This window comes from Nanorana parkeri, unplaced genomic scaffold, assembly GCF_000935625.1.
Source record: "Nanorana parkeri isolate BGI_ZX_2015 unplaced genomic scaffold, ASM93562v1 scaffold74, whole genome shotgun sequence".
Lineage (NCBI taxonomy): Eukaryota > Metazoa > Chordata > Amphibia > Anura > Dicroglossidae > Nanorana > Nanorana parkeri.
Genome location: NW_017306342.1, coordinates 2,298,424 through 2,315,449, shown reverse-complemented (window position 1 = coordinate 2,315,449; position 17,026 = coordinate 2,298,424). Strand labels below are relative to the sequence as shown.

General features: G+C 46.1%; 1 protein-coding gene across 3 annotated transcripts in view; it reads left to right on the top strand.

Moving 5' to 3' along the window:
• Positions 1 to 2,453: 2,453 nt before the first annotated feature.
• GABPB1 (GA binding protein transcription factor beta subunit 1) overlaps positions 2,454 to 17,026 on the top strand; it is a 37,374-nt gene continuing 22,801 nt past the window's right edge. For all 3 annotated transcript variants that reach the window (XM_018576716.1, XM_018576713.1, XM_018576715.1), the window contains exon 1: positions 2,454 to 2,747. The gene's annotated coding sequence lies outside the window, so the exon portion shown is untranslated. The remainder of the gene's footprint in view (positions 2,748 to 17,026) is intronic.

Genomic DNA, 17,026 nt, shown 5'->3' with positions numbered 1-17,026 from the left:
GGGATGGAGCAGGAGCCTGTGCGCATTGCACTTGCTACGTGCTGATCGTGACTTCAGTGCTTTGTAGACTTCAATGCAAATGTAATAAATAAACATTTCTTTTCTTATCGTGGCTTCATTTATTAAAGTGTATGTCCAGCCAAAACTTTTTTTTTTGCATTCTTTATTTTAAAGTTTTTCAAAATACAAATATTGAGCATAACAAACAGATACAAAAGACCGAAAGGAAAACTTTCAGAAGGTAGAAAAACAGAAGACTTCCCAGGTTTGTCTCATCACTCATCTCCAAAACGGACATACTGGCCACAAATTAAGAGTCAATCACTAGAAGTTGATGGGGGACGTACTGCGTCTGTACACCAGGAATGAGCCATTTCCCGGCAGATCCCGGAGGTCTTACCAAGAAACTCAAGGTATGTAGGTGTTTGTCAAGTGTGTCCCAGCCCTAGAGGTTGGGTTTGGGACCATGCAACCCACCACGAATGAGTGTCCAAGAAAAGATAGAAGGGGATGAAGACTAAAGACAAGACACACCAGGGTGAAGAGAAAACAAAAGGAGGGCACAGATTAAGGGTAGGGCAGCCCAGCCCCAGCCCCAAAAGAGTAAACACGAGTATCACGCTGGAACCTCTCGCATCAGGAAAGAGTCAGCCAAAACTTTTTTCTTTGTTTTGGATAGTGTGGGAAAGGGTTAAAGCGCCTGACATTTTTACTGCTATATGGGGCTTCATTAGATATATTTACCTTCACTTCCTTTAATGCTGACCACATTTTTACAGGAAGTGAGGGGAACTCTCCAACAGCATCACAGACAGGAATAAAGGTTCCTTTCTTTAGTAGGGGAAAACTAGAACTCCTGCCAGATTGTTTTTTATGTTTCCCTGACTTCCTTTCTGGTGAAAGAGACATCAGCAGAACAGGAAGTGAGGGGAAATCTCTCTAAAAGGTGCCCATACACTGCACGATTCTCGTACGAGAATCGCTGGAAATCGCGCGATCGTACGAGAATCGTGCAGTGTGAATAAAGGCGTGCGACCGTTTCTACTGTACGGTCGCACATCTTTTGTCTAAGGAGCATGCTAGAAAATCGTAAGATTTTCGGCTGGTTTAAATGATGCTCGGGAGACAAATGTCGAACGGGCCTGTGTGCGCACGTGCACACTGCCCGTTCAGCATTGGGCCCAGGACCGGCACGGCGGCTCTGTGACCGGAGGTCAGTACATGATCTCCCTCCGATTTTCTTCCTGTTCTCTGAATGCAGGAAGTGATGTATATTACATCACTTGCACATTCAGCTGTCCCTAGGTGAAATTAGGGGTCTTAGAGACCCCTGATGTCTCCATAAAGAGGAACGGTCATTGTAAATGTGCTATCACATAGGGGGCTTTTTAGCTCCCTATGTGGCAGCAATAAAGTTAGGTGTAAAAAATAAATAAATACATTTTTCTAAAGTCCCCCACATATACACACAAACATGTGTCGGGTACGCCTACATGCAAAAAGGACGATTGCGCCGCACATGTTACATATCGCGAATGTCAGAGTGAGAGCAATAAACTGATGAGCAGTAAAAGCTTTTAAAGCGTCGCCTATGGCCAATTTTGGGTATGGTAGATTTTGCAATTTCACGGGCACACGCAATTTTAAAGCTTGACATGTTTGGTGTCTATTTGCCCGACAGGACCCCGCCTTTTAAATTTTACCAAAAGCTTGGGTAATAAAAAATGTTACTTGCTGTATTTCGGAAAACTTTAATGGAGGAGGCATGATATAAGTTTACCAAATGTCTGTACTGTGCTGGCAGATCGCATTATCAGTTGTAAACCAGACTTGTACCAACAAAGGGTTAAAGATCTCAAAGCAATGTACATTAATGAGAGGAAGATCAGTCTGTCCAAAGGTCTCTTCTGAAACAACTAAAATGTTGAATTGTATTTTTTTTGGTATGCTGTGTGAATGGGAACACGTAAAATATACTGTGAGGTTTTCTCAAACTGAAATCAGAAATATACTAAAATGGAGCACCAGATAGCAGAAATACCTGGCAGGAGTTGCAATCCTTCCCAAACCCCTTTTTCCCCAAAGACATACACTTCAAATTTTTACAAAAAGTGGACTGTGCCTTTAAAGAAAACTTTTGGTTATCTTCAGAAGAACTTTGCCCCTCAGGAAACAACCAAATGGATACATGGGGCAGGCCATAATAGCTATGTTGACATTTTCATGGAGCAGACATTTTCTCCTTCACTCTGCAGGAAACCACAAAATAACAAGCATGGGCGCACACACAGACCCCCAATCACAGCTCCTCCGTCCTGACCGCTTGTCCTGTTGAGGCTCCCTCTGCGCATGCGCCAAACTCATCACTTCATAACCGAACAACAGGAATCCCTCCGCCGCCCTTCTTCTTCGCCACAATTTTAAAAAAACAAACCCTTTTACGGTGGCAAGAGTTAATATAAAGCTCGCCTTTTACATACTAGGTTGCAGCCCGATAAATAAAACCCTGAAAATAAATCAATAGCGATGTGTAGGCGATCTATGGCCCCGAGGCGCGAGCGGCGGTGATGCGTCCATCCCGCCGATCATAGTGCACATCCGCGCACAACGCGGGGGACTTTTCTTCGGGGATTTTCGGCGCCGATGAGACTGCATTGAAGTAAACCGGGTCGGCGGAGCGAGGAGCCCCAGCAGCCGGCAGCTGAGCAGTCAGGAGCGGGGTGGGCGACACAAGCACTCCGGGCACGGTAAGCGGGCCAGGCTGATTTCTGCCAGGTTACCGAATCTTTTCCAGGTCAGTGTTGGGTGTCGGGCCCTACCGGATGTGGAAGTTGATCTCTTCTGTGGTAAAAAATAATTCAACTTCCCCCGGAACCCAGATCATCCGAACGATTTCCTGTTTATTGCGTTAAAGTGTGCAGGTTTCCGGGGAGCCGGGGCCCGGCCAGGGGGCTCGGGGCAGCCGTGCGGCGGGAAGGTCTGGGCTCTAGATGGCGGGGTAGGAGGCCGCGCCGTTCTCGGCCTCCGGGGAGGAAGTCTTTGTGATGGGCCTGTGTGAGGGGGGGGGGGGTGTCAGTCACCCCCTAGGGGTGTCATTCTGTGATCTGAGACACCGGGGTGAGGGTAGTATGGGGAGTTCTACCCAGACAATGTACGGCTCTGTATGGGGTGCAGAGTTCAGTACATCTAGAACTTCTATACATGTCCTATTGCCGGGGTGATCTGAGGCCGACACTACCAGTGACCCTGGAGGGCCCCCATCTGTGTACATATAGAACAATGTAATCCATGGCAGTGATCTCAGGGGGCTCCTCATTATGGGGGGCGGGGGGGGGAAGAGGCACTGGGATCCCATAAGATGTATGGGTGGAATGGATGAAGCCAGTGACCTGGAGAAAGGTCGCACTCTTCTCTGAACCTGGCCATTATCTGTATTGCTCACTATGCACATGGTGGCCCCAATCACACATTTCCAGAATCGCTTCCATCGCTGGACGCTCAGATTTCCATTGTGCCCATTCACATTAAGTAATGTGCCAAAAGCACGCAAACTTCTTTAGGGTAACCCAGTTTCTGTCCCACCACACCACGTTACAATTCCTTATTACATGTATCAAGCTGTTCACATCATAAAACCTGCTTCGTGTTTATGAACTGATTGATGCATGTAATAAAAAATTGGGGCGTGGAGCTGTGTGCCAGAATCTGGGTTACACATGTGGACGGAGCCGCGTCTAAATACCAGATTTCCCTTCCATCCACTTTAAGGTTGAGCGGGTTTCCAGCCTGTCTACTTCTTTGGGGCGTGATTGTGTTTTTAGCTCCAGCAGACCTGAATGGGAGCGCCTGAAAAATGTACACTTTTGCGCCTAACCACGCTCACTACTCCTAGGAACTCGCTTTTCATTGGCTGAAACACTTCATGCGTTACTCTGGGGAAATGTCCTCTTATCTTGGGTGGCTGCTGTTGGGCTACCATCGAACTGCAAGGGTTAAAAGAGAACTATGGCCCTATCTTTTTTTGCTGTAGCTTTCTTTAGGGTCATAGGGGGACATTTACTAATATCCTGTGACCCAAAGCTCAGAGTATAGCGGCTATTGCCTGCTATATGATTAGCATTCGCGGTCTGATTTTGAGTATATTTTACACTAAACGCATGTACGCGATGTTTGTGCTAATGTTTACATGCATACAGTGTAAAAGGAGCATGTGTGCCACTACCTAGTGCAGTGGTCAGCAACCTGTGGCTCCGGAGCCGCATGTGGCTCTTTCATCCCCCTGCTGCGGCTCCCTGTCCAGTGGAGATCGGCATCGCAGATGGTATGTGCAGAACTGATCTGCCCTGGAACAGCTGTTCGGTCCTGAAATGTCACTTCTATCCAACTTGGTGAGTGGGGTGGAATGTGAGATCGCACTCAGAGTCTGATAGAAGTGACATTTCAGGACCAAACAGCTGTTCCAGGGCAGATCAATTCTCCTGCACATACGATTTGCGATGCCAATCTGCCCTGGAACAGCTGACAAAGCATTGAAAAGCTTGAGCTATTGGTGGTCACACATTCCACCGCCTCTTACATGAGTATCAGCTGTACCCGGGGCGGCATAGTAGAGGTGACAGGGGAGGGGGTGGAGGAGGCCAGGTCCCAGCAGCAGCAGGTAAGAGGAGTTGGGAGGAGGTAAAGGGACCCCGGCGACCAGCTCACCTGTGGCCCTACAGAGTCCACCATAGACAGTCTCGGGCTGTGCAGGATCTATGGTGTGGTCTGCAGGGTCACTCTCAGGTGGGGTCTCAGGTGAGCCCTGAGTCCAGTGTGTTACTAAGCACACATATACCTATATACATGCTATATATAGCATAAAGATAAAAAACGGTATATACAGTGTTATCTTCATTTTAGATGACAAAAAGGGTTTTGTGGCTCCCAGTGTTTTTCTTTTCTGTGGGAAAAGGGTCCAAATGGCTCTTTGAGTGTTTAAGGTTGCTGAACCCTGGCCTAATGCATTCATGGCAAATGTGTGAACATCTACAATGTGTAGACAGCGGCAGCACAGGAGGCACCACCACCGCTTATTACACACGGTTGATGTTTATCCCCCCAAATGAGTCACTCCTGCAGCAACATGGAACGTACGCATTTAAAGCTGCCCACACACCTTACAATTTATCTGCAGATTTTCTGTGGTAAGGTGGAACAGATTCCTCCATCTACACTTACCTGTGTGGATGGAGTAATCTCCACCTGGGCCAATCTGTTGCACTTTTTCCATCTGACCACAGAAAATCTGCAGATAATTGTAAGGTGTATGGGCACCTCAAGACATAAGCGCATTCATTTATTACAGCCATGTGCACGTGGCCTTACAATCTGACTGCAATTTCCTATAGGACACATTCACACCTTGATGAACACAATGTTATCTGCAGATTTTCTGTGGTCAGATGGAAAAGGTGCAACCGATTCCTCCATCTACACTTACCTGTGTGGATGGAGTAATCTCCACCTGGGCCAATCTGTTGCACTTTTTCCATCTGACCACAGAAAATCTGCAGATAATTGTAAGGTGTATGGGCACCTCAAGACATAAGCGCATTCATTTATTACAGCCATGTGCACGTGGCCTTACAATCTGACTGCAATTTCCTATAGGACACATTCACACCTTGATGAACACAATGACAAGTTGTTGTTTCCTATAGGCCCAGTTCACACCAATGCTCTGTTGATGTGCGTTGGGTCAAAATGGAACATTAAGCATATAAAGCAAGTTATGCTGCAATGCACTACAGTACATCACCGCATGTGTTGAGGAAAACAAAGTCAAGTATTTTGAGTTGTGTCAAAAAAAAGAACCGCACAACACGTGTTAAAAAATAGAAATTAAGTAAGTTTAATGCACACTAAATGCAACACACATGGCGTGAATCTAGCCTTAGAGTTACACAAATACGAGGGCCTACCTTAACTTACTATTCAGTTTGTATCACAATCAGACAGGGCCCTGCAGTGCTTAGTTGCTGGTAGATCTAAAGGAGGTTGTATAGATAGATTGTAGCTGTGATAAGGTTTACCTAGAAAGTATAATAAAGCAGAACTAAAACCAAAGCTTCTTTTAGTTTTTGGATAGAATAAGGGAGGGTTAGGACCCTTGTCAGCTTTTGTTTGCCATATGTGTCCAAATAGGGTGATTTTCCTTCTCTTCCTGTCCAATATCCACAACCGGAAGTAAGCTGAAATCCCTCCGAAGAGGTCCGCAAGGTCACCAGAGCTAGTGTCCCCACTGGAAGGTGTCCCATCTATACCTGTTCTGATGACAACCCAAAATTTGTGGTTTACGTTCAGGGCCCATTCACACCACATCCAGGTCATCTCCAGACCAGGTTGTTTCCGCACCCAAAATGCATCCTAATGTAGCCCTATGATATTTCTGGCCTCTGTTCACACCAGTGCAGTCCGTTCCAGACCAGAAAAATACTGCATGTCTCATATGGTCTGGGACTGCAGGCAGGTTCACACCATTTTCCGGATCTGGACCTGAAAATGGTGTGAACCTGCCCTCAGTGATAACAATCACCAGGACAAATAAAGAGGGTGAATCTCCCTAACGGGGACACAAACACCAATAAAAACCTGACCGGTGTTCTAATCCCTCTCCACACCATCCAAAATGAGGAAAAGTTTGTTTTTATTTGCACTTTAATTTGTAGAAATGTTTCCATGATATTTTTGTGATCACTATTTTAGTGTAATAATACTCTTAGATCTCACACTAGTCGTTTTGTATCGGCTACCATTGTCTATTTTCTCTGGCAATTTGTATTTGGTACAGAGTTGCTATTTGTAGTTGGCTACAATGCTCATCTATGCAGATACAAATTGCTAGTGTGCCATGATCAGCAGCTGCTGCTGCAGAGGCCGGCAATGTTCGATATCTCCAGACGTTGCAGAGAGTCCATCGCTCAGTGATTGAGCTACAAATCACTTAAAATTTTCCAAGCAGCAAAAACGTATCCCCTTCCTGATGGCTATACACATATGTTGTGGCATGGCAGTGGGCTTTAATGCTGAGCTGCCACATACAGTAGATATGTACAGCCAGCGTCACTGTTCTGTGCTGGAATCGCACTTGCTTGCCACGGTAGGGGTGGGCTACCATTCGCATCTAGTCACAATGTCCTTAGGATGTCCTACTACACTCCTTACAGAAGAACCCCTGAAGGTGGGTGCTGTAATGACAGCGCATGGCACCGCAGGCAACAAACATAGAGCAGAATGTCACCAGCACACCAAATAATGTGGTCACACTGTGCCTGATGAAAGAGCAATAAGAGCGCATATTCCAAAAGGGTGAATAGTGTAGAGACAACCCGTCTCTGTGAGATTCAAATTAAGAAAGTGAACAAAGTAGGGAACTTAGTTGTGATGTCCGGGTGCGGGGCTGCCCCGATGGAGGATCTGGCGATGCAAGAAGTGTTGTGTGATGCTGTGGGTATGTGGTGGCCACCAGATGGAGTAAGGGCAGAGCAGGACAGGTCCTATGGTCTGGACATGGCCGCTAGAAGTGGTAACGCCTGGCGTGTTGGTAGAACAGGGGGTCAAAAAGTGAAGCAGTGGACAGATCGGGACCAGGGGCTGTGTATGCCGGAGGGGTGGTGGTTGGGCACGGATCAAAAGACTGTGTGGATTGTGTGCCTCTGGTCTTTGCGGCGGTATTTTTGAAAGTGATGGAGTGAGGGTGGCAAGCGACCAAGGAAAGACGTGCACGGGGCAGTGTTCGATAGTCAGTGGTGCTGTGCCTGATGAAGACCCTGCGTGGGCCCCCGAAATGTTACTTCTATGTGATAATGTGCGTCAATAAAGGACGAACACTTGAAAACATTATTTGGTGTGCTGGTGACATTCTGTTCTATGCTAGTCACAATGATCACATGACTTAAAAGCCCTCTTGTTTCTTAGTAGCACTGCACATTTACTGCTTGCTGCTCTTTTTAGGGCCGGGGATACACAATTGTGTTGCAGCAATAGGTGGCAATACACATTAGGTGCGCTGCAGTGCCATTCCTTCTGAAGGGTATCTCAACAGACCTATGATGAGCAGAGCACCATAGCAGATTACGGTCTGTTGTGTTGGGCTAAAAAGGTGCATGTTCCATTGTTTGTGCATTGTTTTTGTTTAAGCAGCCCATTGAAATAATTGGGGTGCCCTAACCCAATGCGTTAACCTGTGACATTTAAAGGTATCACCTGAGACTGCAATGGTGTGAATGGGTCTTTAGTGAAAATACATGGTCAGGGTTCTCTATATAACTAACTGTACTTGAGGCCAGGTTCACACTTGCGCAACCGTGCACGAAACCGTGTGAATTGCCGTGCAGTCATGGAGTCGCACACCACCGCTGATGGTGGTGCCAATATTTTTTAATGGCGCCACGGCAGGCAGATTGCACGGTTTCCCACCGCGATTCCGCTCATGCAATCGAACATGATCACGGCTAAAAAAAAGCGGTGCGTCGCGTGTCACAAAAAAAGCTACGTGTACTTTTTTTTTCAGCGATTGCCACGCGGAAATCAATGGGGCAACCGCTGGGTACAACTGCATACGAATGCGCGTCTCCGATCGCCTAGGTCTACAGCCGCCCTAAGGACCCATTCACACCTAGGCGTATTGCAATATGCGCGTCTGTCACGTGGTTTTTACCGCGATTCGCGGTAAAAAAGTCGCGCGATCCCAAAGGCTACTTGGCTGTATCCCAATGGAAAACGCCCTACAAAACGGCCCAAAGTAGTCCCGGGACCTTTTCAGACATGGGCCGTTTTGTAGCGCGTTAGGGACGGGCGGAAATACGCCTAGGTGGGAATGAGGGCATTGACTACAATGCTATTTATTTTTTTGACCGTTTTGTAGAGCGTTCGTCGAGCGTAGGACGCGCTACAAAACGGTCAGGTGTGAACGCAGCCTAAGACCCCATTCACACCTAGCGACTTTTGCAGCGGATCCGCACGGCCGGGATAGCGCGACTTTCGGGGCGACGTTCCAGCGATGGTAGCGCAACCTTCCCCGTCGGGCTCCATAGAAAAAAAGCAAAATCGCGCAAAATCCGCCGAAAAAAGGGTCCGGTAGAAGCGACTTGCGACCGCGACGAGCGACGCGCGACATGGAGTTAAGACAGCTCCATTGAATAACATTGGCCGGCGACTTCTCGCGAATTCGCTATATGTGAACGGGGCCTAAGTCACCAGTCATTTAATGTAAGCCAGAAATAGGCTCTGTTAAGCTGGTAAAGTGACTGCTTTTCCATATAGCAGACACCTCCCAATTATTTCCAGAGTGACAATTGTGTGATCTATTATGCAGATTACTATTTAGAATGAGTTTTGTATGGGCATGCTGTGACCTGGCCAGTTAGGTTGCATGTGCCATTTGGTAACTGATAGGGAGCAGAGTGTTGGCGGGAGGCAGGCCATAGTATGGCCATGCAGACTCTGGTCATGATATGCATAATAGACCACCTGGGTATCTAGTCTCCCAGGGTGAGGATGTTAGCAGGCATCTGGAGGTGCCTAATGACAGGGGCAGCTTGTGTAGTGTTGTGCATTCCATTACCTGATGTACACATTAACACTATTGGGTGCGTGTACAGCTGTGTTTATGAAATATTATACACAAAATATGGACCAGGCACTTGATAAAATGTGAGAAATATTACTGAAATAAGATTGAGTACTTAATGAAATCCACTATAGATTTCCTGTATATGAAGTCTGTCATTGCTGACAATGCTAATTCTCTGCCTGTCATGATTCTGTTCATTGTATATTCACTCTTGCTAGTTGCTAATGAGATTCTAGTCATTTTGACAAAGGTGTCAGCTCCCAAACCATTTCTCAGTTATTTCCAGTCAAATTTGCTTTTTCTAAGGAAGATGTAGAAACTCTTCAGGACTGTCACTTGACCCATTGAGGGAAAAGCAACAATGTCTTTTATAAAGCTCTCCTGCCAACACACTGATACTCACCTCTAAAGCAACCTCCCACTTCTTTCTCCATTACGACTGCCACCAGAGGAGCCATTGTCGGCGGCGATGACCCCACCACCACACCACAGACAGTTTTATGTGCCTAGTGATTTGGCTGCTGAGGTCACATGCTCCTCTATATTAAGATTAAGAAAAGAGCAGTGGGGGATTGTTGTAGAGGTATGCATGGGCTGGGGGTGGCTTTACATAGACATTTTAACTTTGTCCTAAGTGGGCAACATAAGTGTCTCTTTTAAGGGAACATTTTTTTTAACAACAAAGGTCAAATGCAGAAATATAATTTGATATTGATTTACTTCTCAAAATTACTGAACACATTGTGGTATTTATTCTTGTTTCAGCTTACGTGTGACTGTGGCATAAACATGGCTAAATGTAGCTGATTAGCCACTGGGATATTTCATCACATTGGAAAACCAGTGTTGGTGATGAGAAGTATGGTCCACAACAGTAATTGCTTTTACTTGCAGGCTTGGCCCCTCAAGCCGCAATTATCATTTCATCTATGAACACCTTTGCTAATGTCAGGTCCTCTTTAAATCAGTCTATCGAAGGTGAGGGAGAATAAACTGAGATAACTATAGAAAGAACCAAAAGGTTAGTTTGCCGCTGTGTCACAGCTCCTCTCCATTCCAGATGCGTATGTAAATCTCAGATGAGCGGCTTAGGCACAACCCCCGCACCTCAGAAACTGCAAGGTAGTCATTAAAGGAGAACTATGGGGTTAGGGCTTTTCCCCAAAGTTCTCCTTAGGCCCCATTCACACTGCGCGACCCGCGACAGCAGGACCCTTTGCCCCATTGAGATGCGTTGAAGAGCGATATCGCGCGGTAAATAGCCGTGATATTGCGGGAATTACCGCGCGATAAATCGCTCAATGTGAACGGGGCCTTAGGGTAACGGGAGGACACAAACTAGCGTTCTCCCGTCACCCTAGGCTCAGTGTACCGCGAGCTGGTGCTCGCGGTATACTGAGACGCCGCAGCTGAAGCGGATCCCGACAATTGCGCTGGGATCCGCCCAGCTGCGTGACTGACAGCTGGCTCTGCCTATCTAGAGGCAGAGCCAGGGGATCGGAGCGGGGAATCCAGCCCCTCCCCTGTCATGGCAGAGAGCCGTGACAGGATCGAGAGGTGAGCGAACGCCGGTATGTGTTCACTAACCTCCCGATCTACTGAGCCGACCTGTGACAGTCTCATTGTCACAGGTCGGCCAGAACTATGAGGTGAGTGAAAAGCACTCACCTCATAGTTCTCCTTTTTAAAGAAGTCTGGCAGAATAAAACCTAACCTTTGCATTGGGTCTATACCTGCACTGCAAGGATTAAAGGCTCGTTTTGCTCTAGGGTCTAAAATAACAAAGATATACTCACCCGAACCTAGATCCCGCCTGAATGCTAGTCCGGTCCCTGCAGGCTCTCTTCCCCCTCTGCTCTGGCGGAGGAATGTCCTTTGGCATCCTCATGTTTAATACACTGTATTGGACTTATTGTCTCTTTACTTTTTCTTTGGCATCTATAGCAAAGCACTTACATTGCAGTGTGGTTATCCAAAGAAGACAAGAAGATCCAACTTGGAAGTGGGAGTCTGCTTGTTAACAGATTGTACCAGTTCAAAATGTTTAATATCAGAGCGGTGCCTCTTTGTGAAAAGGCAGCAGCAATAGATATTTAGAAGTGAACTGCTGACTCAGACACAGGGCAGGGGGAGACAGGGGGAAAGAGCCCTCTCTCCATCATTTACGACATATGAGCAAGTCCATATATGGTGAATTATCATGTCACTGGGGATCCCTGCTGATCAGATGCTTGCCAGTCTGCAGGGATCCCCAGTGACATCATTCACCATATATGGACATGCCCATATGTGGTAAATGATGGAGAGAGAGGGCTCTCTCTCTCTCTCCCTGCCCTGTGTCACGCTAACATCCTAGAATCACTGGGGATCGCTGAAGAGAGAGGGGAAAGAGGGCTCTCTCTTCAGCATTTACCACATATGAGCAATTGATCTCCGCTGGGAGAAGAGACCAAGAGCGTAGCGATCAACAGCTATATGATCTCTCAGGATAGAGTCGGCCAACTGCAGTGTCCCACGCTGGCTGTAACCTGTTGGGAGTGTATATTTTACTCTCCAACAGCAAAAAGCTTCCCAGCACACTCACCAGCCAACATGCAAAAAAAAAAAAACTTGTCTCACCGCTAAGGTTAAAAACAGAGGTTTAGATACACGTCTTCTGCAGTAAATGTGAAAGCCGCACAGCCTCGCCAAGGCACCTCCTATATAGTGTGGTCCTAACTTGGAGCACATGTAGCAAAAGATCAAATTGTATATATATTGTACTCTCCCCGCACATCTCTAAAGGTCTACAGCACTTTACTTCAGAAGGCCTGGTCTTGGCTATATGTTCATTAGCGAGCTGTATTTCTGCTCTAATGTTGCATATTTTCCATGCAGGTTAAAATTAGGGGGTTCTTGGAGACTTGGCATGAACTGGTCAGCTCTTGGGCTGAGTTTTTTCTGTCACAGCCAGTCCTGGGCAAATTAGCAGTTGTTTAAAATCTACACCAATTGCAGATTATTTTCCCCATATTAAAATTATTTTTCAGATAATTTTGGGGGATCTTTTTAAATCCAGACTTGTAGGTATCTACATCTTTTATTATGAGGGCCTTATAGAGCTCTGATCTTCGCATGATGACACCGCACATATCAATAGCAAAGAGAACACCAGAGGTTGAGGTTTAAATAATCCCCAACTGTATCTTCACTAAGGGAACGCTAATCATTGGCACCTTATCTGGAACACCGGATTCTAATTTCCATGGATTTGAAGATGTGGTAAATCTAGAGATGAACTTATTTTTTAATCATTAAAATCAATCTATCATGTCTGTTTTCTGTGTCATTTGTTCAAGTATATTGCCTATTTGTAGGTACTGTTTGAATGAAGATCTTATATTTGCCTGTTTAAGGGCCAGTTCACACCACAAAGTCCGCATTCCAGTGTTTCTGGCCTCTGGAACGCAAGCCGACCGGCTCCCTGTGTTCAGGAGGGGGCGTGGCGGTCCATTGAAGTCAATGGCACCGCAGCCATGCCCCCCGCCCGCAGTACAATCGCCTGCATTAGTGTTTGCGTACTGGTCCAGTGCGATCTGCAAAAATACTGCACGCACTATTTTTGCAGATCGCACTAGACCGGAACGTAAGCACTAATGTGCCTGTGTTCCGGGTGCGGGCAGTCGCACTGCGGGCGGGGTGTGTGGCTGCGGTGCCGTTGACTTCAATGCACTGCCACGCCCCCTCCCACTCTTGAACGCAGGGAGCCGGACGGCTTGTGTTCCAGAGGCCAAACGCGGACTTTCTAGTGCGAACCGGCCCTAAATATGTTAAAGGCCATGAATTTCCAATAGTGTACTTACTTTTTCACAGGACTGTATTTAAGAATGTAGTGTTTATAAATTCAGCACTGAATTAATGCATACGTCTGATGGCTGTGTGGATTACAGTGTAAATCCTAGGTCAAGCAGGTTCACTTTAATAGCAAAGTACAAAGTATGTATTTTGATATTGTGTCTTGCAGTATATGGTGCTTCTGTGCATATTTTGCCCTGCCCACTGTAAATAGAGAAAATAATTTAAAAAATACACTGCTTAGTAGGGTGCATATTGGGGATACACCGATGGCGATACTGGTATCGGTGCCGAGCATTTGGGCAAGGACTCATGTCCCACCTCCTGGCTTCTTGATTGGCTAGGAAGGTAGCTTCCTAGCCATTTAGGAAGACGAAGGGCAGGTCATGTGAAGCTGATGTACTTATGATAGAACTTCAGGCTTCCCGATTTAGCCAGGCTCACGCTACCCCAGGATGCCAGTATCCGTATTCAGTATCGGCGAGTATAGAAAAAAAATATTGGTACTCATACTCGATACCGGAAAAATGGTAACGGTGCATCCCTAATACAGGGGTGTGGAAATTTTTTTAAAAAACTACTTGTCCAAGGGCTAAAGCGGGGGCCGATTTTTCTTGTCCCTCATGACAATCTACTTGTCCCAATACAAAAAAATAGGTTTTTGGGTATCGAGTATGAGTACTGATATTTTGCTTTTGGTACTCGCCGATACAGAGTATCGGTGCTTCCGTTGGCATGGAGCAGGCTTTCCGGGCCATCAGGAAGCTGGGCAGCGGGTATTTACATGCTACCCAGCTTCCTGATTGCAAGGGAAGCCGACTCCATGTTGTTTGGCCGACTTGATTGTGATTGGCCGGGAAAACAGCTCCCCAGCCAATCAGGACACGGGCGGCTAATAATGAACTGATTGGCCGGGAACCCGGCTTGATGTTCAGAAAGCAGGGCAGCGACTAATGACCCGCCTCCCGGTTTCCTGATTGGCCAGGAAGCCGGCTCAGCAAGTACTCGCCCAAATACTCTATATTGGTGCATCCCTAATCATAACTGTATTTGACTGTGCTAAATAGCGCTTCTCATTGGTCAGCGTGGTCACCTGACCACGCTGACCAATGAGTGCTTGCAATGTGCGAGCAAAATTCAAAATGCATAGAGCTGGAGAGCGGTATGGTGTACAGATAGTACACCTGTACTGGCGGAGGGTAAGGACTGTTCGCCGAAAGGTAAGTATTTGATCGGATAATTCCATTTTCCCATATTACCTGGGAAAGTGAACTTACCCTTCAATAGGCATTGTGCGTGTAGGAGAGTTCTGCTGCCTGGCTACCACAATATGGCACACAGTGGAATGGCGGCAGCACTCAACGCACACACACAATGTTCTATGCCTGTGTTTATTTGCATGCAGATGGCGGTAATGTCAGTCAAAGTACCGCAGCGCTGAATACTGAAAAATGGCCTGGATGGGAAGGGGGTTTAACACCGCGGATGTCAACTGGTTAACATTTTAGTTTTTTACTTTGTGACTTATTTTTTGAAATATATTTTATTATTTTTTATAACTTTATTTTTTTAGTTTTTTTAACTTTTTTTTTACCACTTAATTTTATTCTTATCACATAGGGGATTAAAAATCCCTTACGTGATAGTTTGGAGATGACAGGTTCTCTCTATGGAACCTGCCCTCCAACACAGAACAAATGTTCAGTTCCTGACAGCTGAGATAGGTGGCGCTGTGGTAACAGCACCACGGTCTCAGTGATAACGCAAAGCAGACGAAGAACAAATGTTCTTCATCTGCTCTACAGGCTCTATGGTGAGCTCATGTGCCGTGGTTACGGGTCCCCCAGAGGAGTGGGGGACCTGGGAAAACACGGCGGCGGGGGCCGGACACGATTGCTGCCGCTTCTTTCATACAAGTGATCTGATCAGATCACTTGTATAAAATGAGCAGCAGCCACAAAAACTACTCGCGATAGGAATTCCACACCCCTGCTAATACATATGAAAAATATTAAATGTATGCTATATAGTCTTTCAGCAGGTGGAGCTCTAGGTTCCTTTCCACATGTTTCAGTTTCTTCTTACCACTGAAATGCAAAGAGTCGGTTTACAGAGATCTGTAGCTCAAGCTGAAATTTACACACAAGAGAGTCTTGGCAGTGCCAGGGCCAGCCTGGAAGGGAAGTGCTCTTGAAATCCCTTTTGTCATACACTAAATATTTATTTGTAAACAATAAAATGTGAGTATATCCTTCCTTCCTACCCTATATTCATATATCTATCTAAAGTTGAAACAGTTGACACTTCCTATTCTCACTGGGAATTTTCAGTGCATAGAGCAGAGTGCAGATCTGACCAGCTGCTTACAGCACATGATGATTCAGAGCCCTGACCAGCCGCTTACAGGACCGGTGAGTTTCATTCCTTCCCTCTGTGTGTTATAAAAAGAGATTGTTGAATCCTCCGCTGGGAATGTATGAAACAGGAAAGCACATGTTCCTCTTCAGATTCAATCCCTTTTAGACCAACACTCTGCACCCAGGAAAATAAAACCAGGAAAATTAATTGTTAACACAGTGATGCTGCTGTACAGAGGAGTACATAGCATCTTGTTACACATCTCCTTGTCTCTGGTATGTTTTTAGTGAGCCTCTCTTCTGAGATCCTGGGTCCTTGTACCTGAGCATATAATGAGTCCATTACCCATTCAAAAATAGACACTAGATTCAATTTGGTTTTATTCACTATCGCACTGCGAGAGAGGCATCCTGCCAGCTCCAGCTGTCAATGAGCAGTTCCCTGTGAACACTTAGGAACACTAAGGGGGTTATTCATTAAGGCAGCCAAGTGAATAACGGAGCCGAACAGCATTCGGCTATTCACTGCGGCTTTGTACGGCTGATTCGAGCCATACTTTAGCTGGCTTCGGTCAGCTGTTCGACTCGGTCGATCAAAACCTCCGGGGCGGAACGGCAATGAGTGAATAGCCGAATGCCGGTGAGCGGCATTTGACTCAAGAATTCTGCTCAGTACCTCCGAGGTAGCGAGCAGAATAAAAAAAAAACATGTAAACAAAAGGGAAAATATTTTTAACCCCTTCATGACCAAGGCCCCCCCCCCCATTTTTATGTATACATGTTTTAATCCACATTTTAGGCCTGAACATTACTTAAAACCCCCAAACATTATATATTTTCTGAAAGCCAACACCCTGTAGAATAAAATGGTGGCAGTTGCAAATTTTTATATTGCACGATATTATCGCAACTCTATATCAAACCCCAAAATATAGTGAAAAATTGTTGGCCCCCTTCCTGATTTTGTTACATGCAGTTTTTAAAGGAAGGTTTTTATTATTAAGGGAAAACAAAATCCATTCCCACATGGCCATGTGTGAGAAAGTGTTTGCCCCTAAACCTAATAACTGGTTGGGCCACCCTTAGCAGCAAGAACTGCAATCAAGCGTTTGCGATAACTTGCAATGAGTCTGGTTTATCACACCTGAGTTAAATTTCTCTAGCCACACCTGTTCGCAATCAAGAAATCACTTAAATAAGAGTTCACTGACAAAGTGAAGTA